The sequence below is a fragment of the Symphalangus syndactylus genome, chromosome 6 (genome assembly GCF_028878055.3).
Source record: "Symphalangus syndactylus isolate Jambi chromosome 6, NHGRI_mSymSyn1-v2.1_pri, whole genome shotgun sequence".
NCBI lineage: Eukaryota > Metazoa > Chordata > Mammalia > Primates > Hylobatidae > Symphalangus > Symphalangus syndactylus.
In genome coordinates, this window is record NC_072428.2 from 76,190,625 (window position 1) to 76,208,821 (window position 18,197).

Genomic DNA, 18,197 nt, shown 5'->3' on the forward strand with positions numbered 1-18,197 from the left:
AGGGGCCTACCACACACCGCTCTGATGAGGCATTCCACCGGGGCAATTGCCTACCCGGGAGCGCTCTCAGGATCCACATCGCTCAAACTGGCTGGAGTCCCCCGCAGGGATGCGCCACAGGGCAGGCCTAAGCCAACTAAGGGGCAGCCTCAACTGTCCATCAATTACCTCGTTTCCTGGTCAGGGAACCAAGAAATGTAGCAGGACGAGTCACAGACAAAACTCCTCAGACACCGGATTAAAGAAGGAAGAGGTTTTTTATTCGGCCGGGATCCTCAGCAGACTTGTGTCTTAAGAGATGAGCTCTCTGAAAAAGAAATTCCTAGGGTTTTAAGGGCTTACAACTCTAAGGGGTCTAGGTGAAAGAGTCGTAATAGATCAAGTAAGCATGAAGAACGTGACTGGGGGCTACATACATCAGCTAACAGAACAAAAAGTTTTTTTTTTTCTTTCGAGACAGAGTCTTGCTCTGTCGCCCAGGCTGGAGTGCAGTGGCGCAATCTCAGCTCACTGCAAGCTCTGCCTCCTGGGTTCATGCCATTCTCCTGCCTCAGCCTCTCCGTGTAGCTGGGACTACAGGCGCCCGCCACCACGCCCGGCTAATTTTTTTGTATTTTTAGTAGAGAGGGGGTTTCACAGTGGTCTTGATCTCCTGACCTCGTGATCCGCCCGCCTCGGCCTCCCAAAGTGCTGGGATTACAAGCATGAGCCGCCGCGCCTGGCCAGAACAAAAAGTTTTACAGTGCTTTCTCATACAATGTCTAGAATTTACAGATAACACCAGTAGTTTTGGTCAGGGGTTAATATTATTATTATTTTAACCACCAGAGCCAGGTGGTGGCACCAAGGTCGTCTAGGTATTTATCTTACTTCTGTTTCTTTCTAACTTTTTGCTTTCTCCCTTTTCTCCTGTCTTATAAACTACAGAAAAGGGGAGGTTGGGGAGCAACTGGGAAGGACAACAGGAGAAGTGGTGGTCTCATACCATAATACAACAGCTAAATCTAGCTCTGATGCTTATTCTGTGTGGACAATAACAGCAGAGCCAATGGCTGATTTGTGGGAGGTAAAAACTACTTTTGCAGAATCGTACATGATTTCAGCAGAAGGGCAAGGACATTTCAGTTGGGAACAGATTGCTCCGTGGTAATGTGATCACTATGTACCCAACAATGGCTCTTTCTTCCTAGCGTCAATGCAGATGTTATTTTCTCCTTAACTATTATCATCTCTGTTTCTAACCATATAAAAGTATATCCACTATATATCTGAAGTAAATTCATACTAGTGGTGCAACATCTCCAGCCTTTTAAGTGTAAAAAGAGAAAACGTATGATGTGTTTACTCACTGTTTTATACTCTGTAACACATGAAGAGAAGACCCTTTTATTCATTGCCTGTACTATTATTTTTAAACTTTCTGAAACACTTTATCTTATATCCAGCATAGAATTGAGTTTCCCTTTTTGATTTAATCTGACAATATTTTTTTCCTCTAATAAGAGCATGTTATGCTATGATCTATATGCACATATCTTCTTTTGCTGTCTTGTTTGTTTTTATTGATTTTGTTTTGATGTTGTGATATTTGGAAGAGTTAAATTTTTATTCTGATGGCTACCTTACGTAATTTCATAAAATCATCTCTTTCTTTAGACAGTAGCTAATGTCTCTAAACTAAGAACAATGGTATTAACTCTTTCTTGTCTTCCCTATGTGATCTTTCATCCCCCAATTGGATATAATATTAACTTTGTTTCCCCTGGTGCCATTAAGTATGCCTACATTTCTATAAACAATATCCTTTGACTCCCAGGCATTACAGATGTGCAGTCAGTAAAATCATCCTGCAGAATACCTTCTTTTTCCTTTTCTTCTATTTTTCTTAGTGTATCATTTCTGTAATGCCAGAGCACCTACGGTTGCATTTCTTTCTGTCAGCTTTATCCAGCATTTGTTTTTGTCTTTTATTTAAGGTTAAATATATTCCTTGCTCACTATGACACTGGGGAAAGGAAGGTTTTTGTTGTCATGGTTGTGCTTGTACAGTTGCTTATTTAAAAACATTGGCGAAAACAAAAAATGTATGTAGATAGAATGGAGATAAGACAGAAAATGAGAGCGATTGATGATGAGTGTGCTTATTCTAGGCTGGGAGGGGTGCTACACCGAGTAGTGTCTCCAAGGCTACAGGAAAGGATGGTTGATTGGGAGCAGGTGGAGTTTCCAGTGGAGGAGAGAAGTCCTGTCTTCAACAACCTGTGCAGAACCAGGAACTGGTAATGGTTCAAATCAACTTACAGACCTGGAGGTAAAAATTTAGGACAACTCGTTTAGCACCTCGTTTCCTAGAAAATATTAGCTACTATTTGCTGAGCATCTGTCAGTCTGTCTGTAGCATGGAAGATCTGAGTACAGGGGAGACTGGATTAGTAACAGTGGGTCGGAAAATTATATAATATCCATCCAAAATTCCTGCTTTACATACACTGCACCTGGTATTTCCAGAACTAGAAGTTAAAGAAATTATTTGTGCTTGAACTTGCAGAAAACTGCCTTTTCCCGTCTTCTCTTGCATCTTAAACTGGAGTTTCTCTTTTTCTTGAGCTTCAGTGTCCTTCCCAACTCACTTTATAATTGACTTCCTGCAGTTTCTCCTTAGGGCAGGGCTTTGTTTCAGAGGTGGTTAATTTGTAGGGTTCATAGGATACAGACCACTCACAGCACCTGCTTTTTGCCATCCTCACTCTCAGCTGGGAGTTGAGGCTCAGGAAGCCTTCTGCAAGCCTCGGCTGCTGTTCTCAGATTAATCTGCTAAGTTCTTTTTGCCTAGTAGGAATCTCTGAATTTAGGAACATAGATGTTAGCGCTTGTATTTCTAGTTTTTCCAGTTCCCAGGGCCATTAAAGATTTTTTTCCTTTCCTTTCCTTCTTCCAAAAAAGTTGGTGATTCCCCTGGGTCCCTGTGGTTTAACCTCACAAAAGGTTCATGATGACACCCTGTTACATTGTTTTGTCATAGTTAATACTTCATTATCCCAGTTGCTCGGTCAGTTTTTGTGAGAGATTCAGGGATATTAATAAAACTGTGCTGCTGCTACTAACATCTTGCATAAAAGCCCTATTAATTAAAATGTTTACTTTACATGTGATTTGAACTTGTAATTTTTATTCAAAGTTTTTCAATAGAGATCCAGAAAAGACCCTCCTTATATTTGTAGTTTTGTGCATTGCAACACTTTCTAGTGAAAAAAAACAAAACAAAACATTAGAACAACACAAGTGATAGTAAAAGAATAAACCCTACAATCCATTAATTATAAAATGAAATACTGTGCAGGTGTTAAGAATGAGGGAATCAATAAGAACTTGTGTGGGGTAACTATAAACTTTTAAAAAATAAAGTATATGCTCATATGACCATATTATCGTTAAAAAAAAAACCAAGCATACTTGCACACAGCTTCAAGCAAAATGGGTACATTCATTTAAAAATATTTAAATTAAGTAAATGGCCCAATAATTTAACTTTGTAAAATTCTATGTCCTCTGATTATTTTATATGCTAGAAACAGGCATTACTGTTTTGTTTATTTCATTTGAAATAATTGTAGTCACATGAGGTTTAAGTTATAATACACAGAGGTCACATATGCCAATTTTTTAAATGGATACCTTATTTACTACTATTGAGTTTTGAGAATTCTTTACATATGCTAGATATAAGCTCTTTGTCAGATATAGGGTATGCAAATTATTTCTCATGGTCTGTAATTCAGTTTTTCAACCTCTTTACAGGGTCTTTCTAAGTAAAAAAAAAAAAAAAAGAAGTCCAGTTTTATCACTTTTTCCTTTTGTAGATTTTGTTTTTGATATCAAGCCTAAAAATTCTTTGCCTAGCCCAAGGTCTCAAGAGTTTTCTTCTATTTTTAAAAGGTTAATGAATTAATAAATTTATTTATTTATTATTTTTGAGACAAGGTTTCGCCCAAGCTGTAGTGCAGTGGTGCCATCATTGCTCACTGTAGCCACAAACTATGGACTGAAGTGATCCTTCTGCTTCAGCCACTTGAGTAGTAGCTGAGATTACAGTCACAAGCTACCATACACAACTTAAAGTTTTGTAATACTACATTTCACATCTAAGCCTGTGATTTATGTGAGTTAAATTTTATATAAAGTATAAATTTAGGTCAATCTTAGTTTTTGTACCTATGAATGTCCAATTGCTCTAGCACCATCTGTTGAAAAAGGTATCCTTCCTTTAAACGGATTTTGCATCCTTGTTAAAAAAAGTCAGTTGAATATCCTGTGGTCTGTCACCTTTTAATAAGATAAAAACATTAACATTCACCAGATATCAAAGTTTAGAAATTTTTTTAAAGCCAAACTTCTGAAAATAGAATAAAAACACCTTCACATGTCAAATTAGTCAATTTGCATAGGACTAATTCATTTAAGTATATTAAAATACAAACTAATTCAAAACACTAAGGTGATAATACAAAACTATAAATTAAAGGCTAATTATTAAGTCAAATTGCTGTATTCTATGTCTTAGAGTGAATTCAGAAGGATCCATTGTATTATTGAATAGGCAAGTTTTAATTTCAGAGGATGAAACTGATATATTACTGCCACCTTGTGGATATTCTGTTATTATAGGCTATTATAAAAAGCAATGAGGATATGTAATCTGTTCTAACAAGAAGCATTTCCTTTTTTTTTTGCCATTTTTATTATTATTATTATTACATTTTAAGTTCTGAGATACATGTACAGAACGTGGAGGTTTGTTACATAGGTATACACGTGCCATGGTGGTTTACTGCACCCAACAACCCATCATCTACATTAGGTATTACTCCTAATACTATCACTCCCCCAGCCCCCAACCCCCTGACAGGTCCCGGTGTGTGATGTTCGCCTCCCTGTGTCCATGTGTTCTCATTGTTCAACTCAAAAAAAAAAAAAAGAAGCATTTTCTGCTTTCCCAATTTCTTAACTACAATGCAACTTTATGTTTAATTTAACTAATTTAATTTTTTTTGAGACAAGGTCTATCTCTGTTGCCCAGGCTGGAGTGGAGTGGCGTGAATATGGTTCAGTGAAACCTCCACCTCCCTGGCTCAAGTGATCCTCCTTCCTCAGCCTCCCAAATAGCTAGGACCACAGGCATGCACCACAATAGCCAGCTAATTTCTTTTTTTATTTTTTGTAGAGATGAGGTCTCACTTTGTTGTCCACGCTGGTCTCAAACTACTGGGCTCAAAGGATCATCCCGCCATGGCTTCCCAAAGTGCTTGGATTTATAGATGTGTGCCATAGCACCAGGACAAAGCAACTTTAGAGAAGTCTTTTTTTCTTTCATAAAAACAGTTGTAGATATTTTCCTTATGGAATTTATTTGTGATAATATATTTTAAGACATGGTTTAATTTGTTAAATAATTTGTCTCAGATAATAATAATTGATTAATATTAAAACTACAAAACAAATAGGGTCTTCTTTTACTATGAAAAATGAAAGTTGATTCTGACATCTATGTAAACATTTTAAGTATTCAAAGTATATAAATGTGAAGTCCTATCAAGAGTAATTAGACAAGAGAAAGAAATAAAGGGCATTAAAATTGGAAAGGAGAACATCAAATTGTTCCTGTTTGCAGATGACATGATCTTATCTATAGGAAAACCTGAAGACTCTACCAGAAAACTTTTAGAACAAACAAATTCAGTGAAGTTGCAAGACACAAAACTAATACACAAAAATTGGTAGCATTTATATCTATGGAAACAAACTAGCTGAAAAAGAAATCAAGAAGGCAAACCTATTTACCGTAGTTACCAAAAAAAAACCTAGACATAAATGTAACCAAGGAGGTAAAATGAAAACTACAAAACACTGATGAAAGAAATTGAAGAAGATACAAACAAATGAAAAGTAGAAAGTAGAACAGAGGATACTGCAAGCTGAAAAGGGTAGGGAGAAAGGAGGGATGTAAGAGATTGTTAATGGATACAAAATTACAGCTAGGTAGAAATAATAAGTTCTAGTGTTCTATAGCACTGTAGATGACATTCATGCTCATGGATCAGAAATACTAATGTTGTTAAAGTGACAGAACTACTCAAAAGCAACCTACAGATTCAATGCAATCTCTATCAAAATACCAATGAACATTCTTCACAAAATTAAAAAAAAAAATCCAAAGAGATTGTATGGAATCAAAAAATATCCTGAATAGCCAAAGCAATCCTTAGCAGAAAGAACAAAACTGGATGTATCATGCTACCAGACCTCGGAATATACTACAAAGCTGTAGTAACTAAAACATCATGGTAGTGGCATAAATACAGACACAGACCTATGGAACAGAATAAAGAACCCAGAAAATCCACATATCTCAGCCAATTGATTTTTTACAAAGATGCCAAGAACACTCATTGGGGAAAGGATAGTCTCTTCAATAAATTGTGTTTGGAAAACTGGATATCCAAATGCAGAAGAATGAAACTAGACCCCTGCCTCTCACCCTATACAAAAATTAACTCAAAATATCTCAAATGCCCAAATATAACACCCAAAATGGTAAAGCTACTAGAAGAAAACATAGGGGAGATCCTTCAGGACATTGTTCTGGGAAAAGATTTTATGAATAAGGCATCAAAAGCACAGGCAACAAAAGAAAAAATAAACAAATGGGATCACATCAAGCTAAACAGCTTCTGCACAGCAAAGGAAATAATAAAATGAGTGAAAAGACAACCTACAGAATGGGAGAAAATATAAACTACTCATCTGGCAGGAAATTAATCTCAAGAATATACAAGGAATTCAAACATATCAATAGCAAAGAAACTCAACAATCTAATTAAATATAAGCAAATTCTCTGAACAGACATTTCTCAAAATAAGACATACAAATGACCAACAAATATATGAAAAAATGTTCAACACCACTAATCAGCAGGGAAATGCTAATCAAAGCCACAATGAGGCAACATCTCACCCCAGTTCGGATGGCTATTATAGAAGAGACAAAAATAAACGCTGGCAAAGATGTGAAGAAAAGGGACTTTTTTTTTTTTGACAGTCGCATTCTCTGTCCAGGCTGGAGTGCAGTGGTGGTGTAATCTGGTTCCCTCTGCTTCTAGGGTTCAAATAGTTCTCCTGCCTCAGCCTCCTGAGTAGCTGGGGGAAAAGGAACTCTCATACACTGTTGGTAGGAATGTACATTAGTGCAGCCAGTATGGAGAACAGTATTGAAACCCCTCAAGCAATCCCACTACTGGGAATTTATCCAAAGGAAAGAAAAGCATTATATTGGAGAGCCATCGGCATCCCCATGTTTATTCCAACAGTATTCACAATAGCCAAGATATGGAATCAACCTAGGTTTCCAACAACAGAAGAATGGATTTTAAAAATGTGGTATATATATACCAAGGAAGGCTATTTAGCCATAAAAAAGAATAAATAAAATCTTGTCATTCTCAGCAACATGGATGGAACTGGAGGATATAATGTCAAGCAAAATAAGCCAGGAATAGAAAGTTCAACACCACATGTTCTAACTCACGCAGAAGCTAAAAAAAAGTTGATCTCATAGAAGTAAAAAGAAGAAGAGCGAATACTGCAGGCTGAAAAGGGTAGAGAGAAAGGAAGGATAGTAAGAGATTTGTTAATGGGTACAAAATTACAGTTAGTTAGGAGTAATAAGTTCTAGTGTTCTATAGTACTGTAGATGACTATAGTTAACAATACTATATTATGTAGTTTAAAATACCAAGGAGTAGTTTGAATGTTCCCAATACAAAGAAATAATAAATGATTGAGATGATAGATATGCTAATTACCCTGATCCGATCACCATCTACATGTATTGAAACATCCCCATATAGCCATGAATATGTATAAACTTTGTCAATTTATAAAGTAAAAAAAAAAATCTTGAAGAATGCATTTGAAGAACTTGTACTCAAGAAATCAACTTATTTTAAGAACTTGAGTCTCCTGGGAATTTGTGTTTTCTAGACCAGTACTTCTCCAAATTAAAGCAAATTTAGGCTGGGCATGGTGGCTCATGCCTATAATCTCAGCACTTTGGAAGGCCGAGGCCGGCAGATCACTTGAGGTCAGGAGTTCGAGACCAGCTGACCCAATATTGTGAAACCCTGTCTCTACTAAAAATACAAAAATTAGCTGGGCGTGATAGCATGCGCCTGTAATCCCAGATATTTTGTAGGCTGAGGCAGGATAATTGCTTAAACTGGAGAGGTGGAAGTTGCAGTGAGCCAACATTGCACCACTACACTCCAGCCTGGGCAACAGAGCAAGACTCTGTCTCAAAAAAAAAAAAAAAAAGCTAATTTATTTCACTTTGGTTTTGTGTCAAAATGTAGATTCTTTTAAAGTAAATCCAAAGAATTTAGATGTAGTTGAAGCTTGTAATCTGTTCTTAATTGTTTTAATAAAAATAAAATATTTAGATTTAGAGTAAATCTAAAGTGAGGCCTGAAGCTGCTCCCAGGTGATACTGATGCTGCTCATTTTTGCCCACATTTTGAATCACAAGGTTCTAAATTAGTGGTTTGAAGTCCTACATGCGTAATCACTTGGGGAGCTCAATTAACACCCAGCAACAGACTAATTATTAATAAATCAGAAACTTCAATATTAGGCTTCAATCACTGGCAATTTTTTTTTTTTTTTTGAGGTGGAGTCTCCCACTGCCACCCAGGCTGAAGCACACTGGCACAATCTTGGCTCACTGCAAGCTCCACCTCCGGGGTTCATGCCATTCTCCTGCCTCAGCCTCCCGAGTACCTGGGACTACAGGTGCCCACCACCACGCCCAACTAATTTTTTTGTATGTTTAGTAGAGACGGGGGTTTCACCGTGTTAGCCAGGATGGTCTTGATCTCCTGACCTCGTGATCCGCCGGCTTCGGCCTCCCAAAGGGCTGGGATTACAGGCATGAGCCACTACGCCCGGCCAATCATTGGCATTTTTAAAGGTCCCAGGTGATTCTAATGTGAGGTCTTTACAGACATCTTGTAAGTTGAAAACTATAAAGTGTAAAATTGTCTTTGCCTCCCTTTTGGAAACCGCAAATGAATGTCAAAGTTGGAACAGAAGTAGAAAGCATACAAAAATGAACTTGACAATACCCATCTACCGATCCGTGATAGGTATTTGTGTACAACTTGACCTACTTGACTTTTAAGGTCAGTTTGCTCCTATTATTATTAAGAATAAGTTCTAGTACAATGATGGCAATATTTTTCATTGACAGCAGTTCACCCATTGAGTGTTGATACCATGGGTCTGAGTGAAGCTGAGGATGGAAGAAACACAGGGTGAGGGAGCGGGATAGTTTGCCCCTTCAAGGACTGACAGGAAATAACACAAAAGTGGGGGGGAGGTGGGAAGAATAAAGTCCACCTTCTGAGTAAAGCAAAGCAAAGTGTTCTCAGCCAATCCAAGGTTCACTGAGATTACTAAACAAGAGGGTACAGCAAGGGTTCAGGTCCCTTAGAAATGAAGGTAAATGATTCTGAATAGCTGAGATACTTGCTGAAAGCTAAGGGAATATGGAAGATAAGTGGTGGAAGGAAGTTATAAGTGACTTTATGATGAAATGCTGAAACAAAAATTTTATCTCGTGTGTCTCATTTCTTACTGCAACATGTATATATTCTTATAGCTTATCTTAAATTTCTTTTCTCTCTCCATATTACATATATATTTTTTTAATTTTATTTTTTTTTAAATGGAGATCGCATCTCCCTCTGTTGCCTAGGCTGGACTCAAACTCCTTGGCTCAAGCCTCGGCCTCCAAGGTATCTGGGACTACAGGTATGAGCCACCATCTTGGCCAAATTTTTAGTTTTAAGAGGCATGGTCTCATTTGTTGCCCAGGCCAGAGTGCAGTCACATGATCATGACTCACTGCAGTCTCCAACTCCTGGGCTCAAGAAATCCTCCTGCCTCAGCCTCTCAAATAGCTGGAACTACAGGCGTGAGTCACTGAACCCAGCCTCCTATGCTTTACAATTTTGTTCATAGAATGAGACAACTGAGATAGAATCATGACAGAACTACAAGAAGAATGAGCATCAACTAGAAAGCTAGATTTGCAGCTGGATGCAGTAACCACAAGAGTTTGGGTCAATTTTTTCCCATCATATAAAAGCAACTCTAAAAGTAATAGTTATCTTCATTTCTGAATAAAAGTTTCTGATTCAATAGCTCTAGAATTGTCCTGAGACTGCACTTCTAACAAGTTGTCAGGTAATATTGACGCTGTTGTCTGGGGATTTCACTTTGCAAACCACTTCTCTAAATAATACTCTAATGCACTTTTTTCCTGTCTGCTTAGAGAAATGATGAGTGTAGTCTTGTTTGCTAAATGTGAAAATTACAAAACTACCACTGGGGATGTTTTTTTTGGAAGTTTATTGGAAGATTAACATGTACAGATATAGGGCAGGCAAAAAAAAAGAGACTATATAATTGTTTGCTGGTGTATTTTTGTCTGTACAGCATTTGAACACCCTTTCTATGTTTGTGGAATGTTCTGCTGTGTGATTCTTCATGGTCTCAGAATCTATGAAGTCTAGACATCTGTCTTCCCTGCCCCTGGTAGAGCACAGGCACATGATCTCACTGTTCTATGGTGGTGGTGATCACGGGGATCGTCTCTAAAACAAGGGGTGCCATCCAGTGTCCCGCTGCCGCAGCCACACCAGCCTCATCAGATTGTTCCTCTGTCATCATTTTTGCCATAGTTCTGATTGACTGGCCATTTTAATCACTGCCCACTTTAAAAAAAAAAGATTCTCTAATCTTGCCAGAGTTTCCATGAACTATATTTCTTTTCTGTTCAAGTTAGAGTAATGTATATTGCTTGCAAAATAGAAGCTAACAGAAACCAAAGCATAGGCCAAGAATGATACAGATTACAAGCAATACAGTTTACAATGGAGTCATTTTAATGATAAGCAAAATACTCTTTCACTTAGGTGAAATGTCACTTCCCAATGCTTACAGATCAAGTATCCAAAGCATTTTTTAAAGTGGAAGGTAAACAAGAATCACCTTCCTCTAAATTCTGAAATTCTGTACTCAAAGATGACTCTTAAATTTGGTTTCACCAGAACTGATCAAATGGGATAAAAGTATAAGATGCAGGAAAGCTGATTGTCTAGTAGGCTAGAGTCTCTCTTTCACTGTATTTTGCTGAGTGGGAGATGGGTTCTCCTCAGGCCAATAAATTGTAAAGACAGACTCTTCTCTAAGCAATATATAAAATGCAATGTTTTGATGTTGCAACACCACTTTTGTAGTACACCTGCTCACCATGCCAAAGATGACAACAGGTAGGACAAAAATAATAGTCCTAGGGACTCTGTATCCTTCACTGTTGACTAAAGTGAAATGCTTTTTAAATCATTTTGAAGAAAAATTTTTAACCGTGTTTTCATTTGACTATAGTTATCCTCTGATTATTGCACATTTAATACTCTGCTTTATATATTTAGCTTGAGGGGATTTTATCCCATTTCTCAATATGGCAGTAAAAAAGAATTCTATGAAATAGTCCAATAAAATGTGTCTCGTATATATTTAAGGTGTGCAACATGGTGTTTTGATGTATGTATACATAATGAAATGGCCACAACTGTCCAGCAAATTAAACTATCGATGACCTACCATGATTACTGGTGTGAGTAAGCATGTGCGCGTGTGTGTGTGTGTGTGTGGTGAGAGCACCTAAAATCTACCCTCAACAAATTTTTATACGCAATGCAATGTTATCAACTACAGTCCTCATGCTGTACATTAGCTCTCTAGAGTAATTTATCCTATAAAAGTGCAGTTTTCTACCCCTTGACCTAATACTTTCCATTTCCTCCTCCTTCCTGCTCCTGAAAACCACCATTCTTCTCTCCATTTCTATGTGTTTGACTTGTTCTAAATTCCACATAAAAGTAAGCTCATGCGTATTTTCCTTTCTGTGTCTGGCTTATGTCACCTAGTATAATGTTTTCCAGATTCCGGGTCTTTTTTAGGAAAAGAGATTTTAAGGAGAAGTAAAACAAAAGTTTGTGTTGGTTAGAGACTTAGTTTTGTTGTGGACAGATGACTTGTGTGTGTTTTGGGACTTAGAAAAGTAGCCAGGTACAGTTTCGGTCTTGGAGAAGGCCAGAGACCATTCACTGAACCAGCTATTTTATATCTTCTTGGGCCCCACCATGATTCTCTGACTCTCTGCATCTTCTTTAATCTTTTTTACCTTTGTATTAGCCCATTTTCATGATGCCAATAAAGACATACCCAAGACTGGGAAGAAAAAGAGGTTTAATTGGACTTACACTTCCACGTGGCTAGGGAGGCCTCAGAATCCTGGAGGGAGGCAGAAGGCACTTCTTACATGGTGGCAGCAATAGAAAATGAGGAAGAAGCAAAAGTAGAAAGCTGTGATAAACCCATCGGATCTCATGAGACTTATTCACTATCACAAGAATAGCACAAGAAAGACCAGCCCCCATGATTCAGTTACCTCCTCAAGGGTCCCTTCCACCACAGCGGGAATCCTAGGAGATAGAATTCAAGTTGAGATTTGGATGGGGACACAGCCAAATCACATCATTCCACCCCTGGCCTCTCCAGATCTCAATTCTTGACTTCTGTGCAACGGCAGGCTCAACACCACATGGAAGCTGTCAAGGCTTGGGACTTCCACCCTCTGTAGCCACAGCCTGAGCTCTATGTTGTCCTCTTTCAGCCACAGCTGGAGTGGCTGGGATACAGGGCACCAAGTCCCTGGGCTGCACACAACACGGGGACCCTGGGCCCAGCCAATAAAAATCACGTTTTCCTCCTGAGCCTCTGGGCCTGTGATGGGAGAGACTGCTGGGAAGTTCTCTGACACTGCCTGGAGACATTTTCCCAGTGGTCTTGGGAATTAACATTTGGCTCCTTGCTACTTATGCAAATTTCTGTAGCTGACTTGAATTTGTCCTCTTAAAATGGGTTTTTCCTTTCCATCGCATTGTCAGGCTGCAAATTTTCTAACTTTTATGCTCTGCTTGCCTTATAAAACTGAATGTTTTTTACCAACACTTACCTCTTGAATGCTTTGCTGCTTAGAAATTTCTTCCATCAAATACCCTAAATCGTGTCTCTCAAGTTTAAAGTTCCACAAATCTCTAGGGCAGGGGCAAAATGCCATCAGTCTCTTTAATAAAACATGACAAGAGTCTCCTTTGCTCCAGTTCCCAACCAGTTCCTCATCTCCATCTGAGACCACCTCAGCCTGGATTTAATTGTCCATATTGCTATCAGCATTTTGGACAAAGCCATTCAACAAGTCTCTCGGAAGTTCTAAACTTTCCCACATCTTCCTGTATTCTTCTGAGCCCTCCAAACTGTTCCAGTCTCTGCCTGTTACCCAGTTCCAAAGTTAATTCCACGTTTTGGGGTATCTTTTCTGCAGCGCCCCACTCTACTGGAACTAGTTTACTGTATTAGTCCATTTACATGCTGCTGATAAAGACATACCTGAGACTGGAAAGAAAAGGAGGTTTAATTGGACTTACATGTGATTGGGGAGGTCTCAGAATCATGGCAGGAGGTGGAAAGCACTTCTTACATGGCAGCAGCAAGAGAAAATGAGGAGGAAGCAAAAGCGGAAACCCCGATAAACCCATCAGATCTCATGAGACTTACTATCATCAGAATAGCACGAGAAAGACTGGACCCCAGGATTCAATTACCTCCCCCTAGGTCCCTCCCACAACACGTGGGAATTCTGGGAGATACAATTCAAGTTGAGATTTGGGTGGGGACATGGCCAAACCATATCAACCTGTACAAACCAGAGAGTGCCATAACTTCATCACCAGAGGATCTGAAAAACTCCTTCACTCATTGATTAATAGCCTTGCTTGTCTGAGCCTAAGAAAAAGAATTTTGCTTGGAAGGTGGGATGGTAGTGAGCAGGGCTGGCAAATGTTTGGCAGCCTTTCTCAGAGTGGTCTGAGACTTAGCAGGAAATGAATGCTCAGTCTCAAATACTGGCAATATAATTTAGGGAAGCATGAGGTTATGGATGTGGCTTGTAGAATAGGGATTATATTCCTCTTGTTATGAATTAGACTGTCCTTGGTCAGGTTAGCTGGTCAAGAAAAGTAACCACTTAATAAAAATAATTCTCTTTTAAAATAACAAATGAATTTCAACTCACCACAATAAAAATATCAAATAATTTTAGTTTCTCCAATAGTTACCTCCAATTGTAAAATTGTTAAACACCCCCTTCTTGCTATTTTACTTTGGTAGGGATCTTTGAAAAATACTATAGAAGGCTGGGGCTTTCTTAGCCATTTGCCATATAACAAAGCCTCCTTTATCTATAGACATACGAATTTATGACACTTATCACTAGGAGGGCTTAGTGCCACAAGCCCTCCCTTTGGGTTTGTCTGTTTCTTTATGATATTGGTGATCTTTGTTGATTTTGTGGTTGCCTGGTCTCTATGTATTTGGCTTGAATGTATTTCCTTAGTGCCGTTTTTATTTGAAGGGAGGTGAGATTCAAAAGCTAGATCGTGTGAGTTTTTGGTAGCCACTCTACTGAGTCTAAATTTGGGGGAAATTGGGGTTGTTTTCAGTTTATATTTTTCTTTTTCCTCAGAGATCCTTGTTCTAATAAATTTTGTTTTTAAATTTAAAGACAGGGCTTTGGAAAATTTTAAGTTAAAACTTGATCTGATTGTTGCCTTAGGAAGGACATTCTATTGAGTCAAAGATGGTCTGCAAAGGTGGAGAAAGAGAACCCAATAAAAATGCTTTACATGAGAGATTATTGCAGCTAAGATTAGAATAATGCTGGTGAAGACGGTAAGCAGCTAGATTCAAGACACATTTTGATTGCAGAGTCAAAAGAACATACGAAACAATTCTATGTGAGGTGTGAAAGAAAATGAGGAGTGAAGTGCCAAAGAATGGGGCACACTCAAATTCTACAATGTAGCCATTAAAACCACTGGAGAAAGTGGGATAATATCTTGGTGGGGACAATGATGAAAAAAGGAAGCAAATTATATAATCAGATGGAAGTGACTTCAGAAGAGAATGCACAGGGAATAATGGTGACAAAGCGAAGATCTGTCCTTCCTCTCTGACCCCATGTGTCAATGGAGAGGCAAGAAAAGGAAATGTCCATTTAACTGCTTTTCAGAAAAAAGTGGTATCAAGTGAAAATAGGTGTCAGACAAGAGGGGGTAGAAAAAGATATGTTATAGAGAGGATTCGAAATATAAAGGCATTTATACACAATAAAATGATACTAAAGGGATACAGGGACCGCAGCTGTAAATGAGGCTATAGGATGAGAGTTTGTAAAGGAATAGCACTGGAGGTACTCTAATTATGGCACTATTAGTTAAAACTATTATGGAAAATAGCTTGAAGGTGCATTTTAATGATGAGGGATGAGCAATGTTAAGTTGGAAAATCTTGTTTAAAGGCTCAGTTACACAACTTACCAGTGTCAAGGTTCCAACTAGAATGTTAGCATGATAGGAGGCATATCCTATGTTGATGAGAAGGTATGCATGGTCTATTTTACACATTAACCTGGTAGGTCTTTTGTAATTTCTACATTTATTGTTGAGTAGAGTAATTATGACATCAGAAGGAAATCATCCAATCATGGTTTCTGCTTTTCTTTTAAAATTTCTTCTCACTTTTAGCAGTCTTTTACCTCTTCTCACTATCTAGACTTCTTTTGTCTCACCTCTCCTCTGTTATATAGGTTCTGGTATCTTGTTTGATGTACTAATTTTCTAACATCTTATTTTATGTTTGAAACTAATTTTTGACAATTTTGTAGCCCAGAATCTTAAAAATGCTTAACCACAGTGGTTCGTGTCTGTAATCTCAGCGCTTTGAGAGGCCAAGTTGGGAGGATTGCTTAAGCCCAGGGGTTAGAGACCAGCCGAAGCAACATAGTGAGACCCTCTCCTATAAAAGAGAAAAGAAACAAATACCTAACTGGAATATAATTCTTGTGCTGAATCACAGCTATCATAACATCAACCATTCACATTTTTGAAAGTGAACATTGCTTTCTAGATGACCCCAAAATCATGTGGGCCTATTCATTTCCCTAGTAATGCCACCTTGTGACATCACTAATGACATAATGTCTGTATCTATACAGTGAGCCTCACAAATGCAGAAGAAGGCAACATTTTCAAGCAAAACCTGAAATTTTGTGGCACAGCACCTGGTGAGACTGTGGGTTTGACAAATATCTCATCACTTTATCATCAAGTTAAACACTATTCTTTTTTATTAAAGCTTAATAATTAAAGCTTAATTCTGCAAGTGAAATTTATATATACTGCTTTATTAGTACATATATGACACTTTGTTTTCAAACATTGCCATAGCCTGTTTGAAGGAACTTGAGCTTCAGAGTTACAAAATTGCCTCTGCTATGATGGAGAAGAGGAGGAAAAAATGCTTAGATAAGAGCAATTTAACTTAAATGGAGGAAGTGGTGAGTTTTGTTATGTTACAGGCTCACTGAATCCTGAGCAGGTCAAATGTGTCAAATAGCTTCATTGAGAGACTGGATTTCAATACTAAAAGTTTTTATATACCATTAGCTTTGATGGAGAAATTGAAAAGGATTGCCCTACGTCAACAGTGTTGCTTTGCTAAGTGTGCTTTGCAAAGTACAAGTATCTGCCAAGATGGTAACAATTAGGAATTACTTTTTGATAGCAGCCTTCTGTTACAAACTTAATTAACATAGAATTTTGAATGCTTGCAGTGTCTATATTGACAAAAGGACAAAGACTTTTTGAGCCAGCTAACTGGGCTTTTTACAATGGCTTTTGAAGATTGCAGATGCCGCCTACAGAGACGACAGTCATATTTGAGGTAACATTGCTCATTCTTGGAACTCTTTACATTTAATTTTTTTATTCAATGTTTGCCTTCTCATTGAATTATAGGCTTCATAAAAACAAGGATCATATTCTTGGAATTGTGCATAATGTGTGGCATGTTATAGCCTCTCAATAAATGTTGGTTGAATGAATAATCTAATTTTAATTTAGGAAGATTATTCAAACTGGCAAACTGTGTTAAATAATGCATTGATTTATTCTATTACTCAAACTTCAATTAGCAATAAAAAACAGAAAATGAGCAGGAAAAAATAAATTTAATAAATAGCTTAGCAACTTTATTCATTAGTTTCTACCTTATCTTTCTTTAGTAAATCTATTCCTGGAGATAATTTTGATCTGAGGGCTATGTGGTCAACAGTGAATGGTCCAATGGGTAGCAAATAGAAAAAGCCAAGAGTCTAAAAATTGAAAAATTACACAATCAATTCCCAAAATATTTGTATGTACAAAAATAACGTTTGATATTGTTTGAGACCTTTGTGTGTCACCTGTTAAACACTGGAGAGTTATTAAAATCCCAGTATTATTTCATAATGCAACACATAAAAATAATTCTGAGTGCTCTTGGAAAATGTTTCTTAAGCCATATTTGAGGGGTTTAGTTACTTCACTGGATATTGAACCTTTTGAATAATTCTATTCTAATTCCATATATATGGTGTTGCGTGTATGCATATAAGGGGGAACAAACTTACTTTGTTATGAAAATGTTTTTTGAAAGATGTTTCTTTCTAAAATAGAAAACACTGGAAGAGTCAGTCAAGGAATGTCTAACGGGCTAGTAGCTGAAAAAGCTGAAGTTAGTTGGGACTTAAATTGCATGCAAACATTTAGAAATCAGTAGTTCATTAAGGAGGTTTGCTTCAAAGTTAAATAGCAGGTATGCTACAAAAGTTTCAAGAAATAAGTCATTAGGCATACCTATCAACAATTATGTTCAATTCATAGCCAATGAAATACAAGGACAAAAAAAATTATGTCCCAGAAAAATAAATTTGACTCTTGCAGTCACTTGTTAGGAGCAAAGGTGCATTACCTAAAGCCATCAGGGCTGCAGACAATGCTGTGAAGTTTATCCTAGATATATTACCGTCTTTGAAATCAACTCAGCAGTTTTGCTTTAGCTGAAAAAACTACTTCTGGTTAGATACGTGAAGCCAATCATAAATTCGTAAAATTTTTCTCTGAGGTGAGATGGTTGGA

At 37.6% G+C, this 18,197-nt stretch overlaps 1 non-coding gene across 1 annotated transcript; it reads left to right on the forward strand.

Annotated features, from left to right (window-relative positions):
• The first annotated feature begins 9,267 nt into the window (after positions 1-9,267).
• Positions 9,268-9,338, forward strand: LOC129485569 (small nucleolar RNA SNORD56). Its single transcript, XR_008658708.1, has one exon. It is a non-coding gene; the product is annotated as a small nucleolar RNA SNORD56 (small nucleolar RNA).
• The last annotated feature ends 8,859 nt before the right edge of the window (positions 9,339-18,197 follow it).